Raw genomic sequence first — 4372 nt, 5'->3', positions numbered from 1 at the left:
TATAATCAGCTGCTGTGGGAATGTCTGTCTTATGCAGTTGAGATAAGGACTGAGATATGCCCTTGTCTCCTGCAGTACCCTCAGGCTTACTAGGGTGGGGAAAAACTCCACTCTGGTAAATGTGTGGTCAGACCAGTTCTCTGCTCTCAAACCCTGTTTTCTGTTGTTTAAGATGTTTATTAACATAATACGTGCACTGCTGAACATAGACCCTTATCAGTGGTTCTGCTTTTTCCCTTTGTTCTGCTCCCTTAGAAACATGTGATCTTTGTTAGACCCTTATTAGTAGTTTTGTTTTTTGCCCTGTGAAGCATGTGATCTTTGTACTTACTCCCTGTTCTTACACCCCCTCCCCTTTTGAAACCCTTAATAAAAACTTCCTGGTCTGAGACTCAGGTGGGCAACACTATCCTTCCGATATGTGATATCACCCCTGCGGCCCAGCTGTAAAATTCCTCTGTTTGTACTGTTTCTCTTTATTTCTCAGCTGGCCAACACTTATGGAAAATCGAAAGAACCTACGTTGAACTATTGGGAGTGGGTTCCCCCAATAGATAGATACTGTGAAATGTATTCAGCAAGAGAGGAAAAATAGCAAATAAAAATTAAACATAAGAAATAATTCTAGACAATAAATATATATTGAAATTTAAAAAAACTTAAATTGTAAGAACAAAAGCTGGGATCTTCTTAAATTATTTACTGCAGCAGTCATCATCAGAGTATGTGATAGTAATAGTACAGTCATTAGAAGAAAAATAAAAGTCCAGGTCCAAGAACATTTAAAACAAATAAAGTTGAATAATAGCTTTTAAATTCATAAAATAACAGCTGTGAAAGCCATACACACAAAAACATTTCAAGCTATTTGTACCTAATGTAGATTCATGTACTAAACCATTTATTTCTCTTCCTTGAAAATGTATTTGATAATAAAAATCCCACTGTGGTAGGCTGATAAAGACTCATAAAGATTTGTCTATTTCCTAATCCCTGGAGACTGCAAATGTTACCTTTTTGGGAAGAGAAAAAAAAAAAAAAAAACACCTGTGAGGATGTGATTAAATTAAGGATCTTGAATTGAGAAGATCATTATGGATTATCTGGGTATGGCATAAATGTAATCACAAGTATACTTAAAGGAAAGAGGCAGAGAGGTTGGGCATGGTAGTTCATACCTGTAATCCCAGCACTTTGGGAGGCCAAAGCAGGCGGATCATGAGATTAGGAGATCGAGACTATCATGGCTAACACGCTGAAATCCCATCCCTACTAAAAACACAAGAAATTAGCTAGGTATGGTGGCAGGCACCTGTAAGCCCAGCTACTCGGAAGGCTGAGGCAGGAGAATGGCATTAACCCAGGAGGCAGAGCTGGCAGTAAGCTGAGATTGCCCCACTGCACTCTAGCCTGGGCAACAGAGTGAAACTCTGTCTCAAAAAAAAAAAAAAAAAAGGCAGAGAAGGATCATACTCCTCACACATGCTTATGCACACATATGCATGCAATAAAACAATATAAAGATGGAGCAGAGAGAAATGCAGACATAAACCAAGGAGTGGCAATAGCCACTAGAAGATGGAGAAGCAAGGGTCTCATTCTCTCCTAGAGCTCAGTAGAAAGCACAGTCATGCCTACGTTTTGATCATGAGCTTCTGTTAAAATCAGTTTCAGTGCTGCAAGTCATTATGATGATTAATTTAGCGTATCAACTTAGCTGGGCTATGGTACCCAACTTCTTGGTTAAACATGTCTGATAATTCTGTGACAGTATTTCTTAAAGACAGCCTTAACATTTAAATCAGTAGACTTTGAGTAAAGCAGATTGCTATCCACAATGTAGCTGGGCTACTTTCAATCAGCTGAAGTCCTTAAGATAAAACAGACTAAGGTCCCCCAAGGAACAAGGAATTCTTTCTCCAGACTGTCTTTGGACTTGAACTGCAATATTAACTCTTCCGTGGTTCTACTGTTTGCCTTTCTACCCTGAAGATTTTAGATTCAACAGCCTCCACAATCATTTGAGCCATTCTTCAAAATAAACTTCTAAGACACACACACACACACACACACACACACACACACACACATTTTCCACATTCTATTGGTTCTGCTTCTCTAGAGGAGTCTGATTAATATAACTACCAAATGTGTAGTAATTTGCTGCAGCAGCCACAGGAAACTAATATGCCAGCTAACACAATTATTTTAAAATACCAATTTAACACAAATTAAAGATTCAGAAATTAAAGAATGTTGATATGGAATCATTTTTATTGTATGTCAAATATGTTTAAATATAGATTATAATGCTGTAGAATTCTGGACATGTTATTCATGATATGCAATATAAGCATTACAAGCATACTTTTTCAAAAGCTTTTATCATAATAAAATTTTATCCAATGCCGTAAATGAGCAAAACATATTATCCAAAGCCTTAAGAATGAGATAACTAAAAGTATACCGTAACACTATTAAATTATATATATATTAATTACATACACAAATTATATACGAGAAAACATATAAACTAGCACACACATGTTCATATTCAAGGGAACATAAAGAACAAAGCACATACATAAAAACAAACAGTCACATATGTAATACACATAAAAAGAAGAACAGACAAAAGATAGAAGAAAAAGAGAATTGTAGAAAACTCTTAACATGAATGTCAAAAATTACATCCAAACTAATATTTCTTAGTAATATAGTTACTTTATAACTTTATTGCTAATTAAAGCTTTAGAGAATTTTGATGTACATTTCACATATAACATTATGTGGTTTAAATATTTTATAATAAGTATATGCAACTTTATTACTTTAAAAAATTGACTTTCCACTTATGGCCATGACAAGGAAAATGATACTGGATTTGCCCTTCCATTGTATATAGCTAAAAAAATGAACAAATTATATGAGGCAGTTTTTCCTTTGGCATCTAACAACAGATAGCAAAGGACAATGATACTTGAAATAAGGGAAATTATTAAGAAGGAATCTAGATTTACTACAATTTTGGCTTTGTGGTACATTCAGAAATGTCCAAGAAATGGACCGCAAATGGAGCAAGTTGGCTTTATAGAGCTCAGGAGTTAGAGATGAGTTACAGACTGCTGAAATAGCTGGATAGGGTAGAAAAGAGCAGAAAACTACTCAAATGAAGAGGCCAGATATTTATGTGAAGATTGTCCACAGTTTCTACATATGCACATGGTGAAAATATTCAAGACTTTGCAGAAACCACTACTGAGGGGCTGAGATCTGAAAACAGGGACCAGAGGCGGTACAGTCCTGAGAGATATCAGAGTTTTGGCCAAATCGGAATTGAGAGACCTCCCTCAGTGCATCGAAACATCAAAGATCCTGGGTATTAGCCTCTAGTGTAAGAATTTTGCCCTAATACCAGTGAAAAAACTAAACACACAGACACGCAAATTCACCAACGACACTCACAAGAACAACAAAAAAAATTCCCCTTCAGTAATTTGAACTTATACGAAAGCATCATTCAATTTTTTTAAAGAAAAGCAACATAATCTAGACTTCCTTATTGTATCATCTACAATGTCCAACCTTTATGTAAAGATTACAAGGAAACGAAAAACACAAGGAGTTGCATACATCATAATAATAAAACACTAATCAAGAGAAGACCACTTAAAATGGAGAAAAAAAATTGTGACATTTTGATTTACCCTTGTGCTACCTCTATTCTCCACATAGTATTGAAAACAGCAGCCCACATACCCAGTACAGGAACCTTCATTCCAGAGGAATCAGAGCAGTTCTCTGCCTTTTCTTACCAGTCTAGGTGCTCCCTGAATGACTGATGCAAAGTGTTTTTCTATATTTTGCCTGACTCGGAAGTCAGAACAGAAATGTGTTGAGCATTTCTCAAAAACAGTGTAAGGAAACAGTCAGAGCCACTTGGGGCACAAGTTTACAATGGAAGCAAACCATAGTGTGCAAAAACCTGGGAAGAAAATCTTGTGAGAGTGGTTCTTCAGGAAATTAGGACATTCAATTGTGCCTGAGTATACAAGGGAATTTAGAAAGCCACATGCATGCTCAAGGGAGGAAACATACTCAGAAAGGAACTGAGACAGTATTAAGGTTTTACCTTTTGCTAACCTCTGGGCTCAATGAAAGCAGAAAGTGAACGCTAAGACAGAGGTAAGTTGCCTAAGCATTGAGGAAGTGCCCCAGCAGAGAGACATTCTGTAAAAATTGGTAGAAAAGAGGTTCTTTTTTCTGTACTTGTTTATTTCCTTTCCTTCCTTCCCTCCCTCCCTCCCTCCCTCCCTCCTTCCTTCCTTCCTTCCTTCCTTCCTTCCTTCCTTCTTTCCTTCCTTCCTTCCTT

The sequence above is a fragment of the Mandrillus leucophaeus genome, unplaced genomic scaffold (assembly GCF_000951045.1).
Source record: "Mandrillus leucophaeus isolate KB7577 unplaced genomic scaffold, Mleu.le_1.0 Scaffold344, whole genome shotgun sequence".
Classification (NCBI taxonomy): Eukaryota; Metazoa; Chordata; class Mammalia; order Primates; family Cercopithecidae; genus Mandrillus; species Mandrillus leucophaeus.
Note: the sequence above shows the minus strand (reverse complement) of the source record.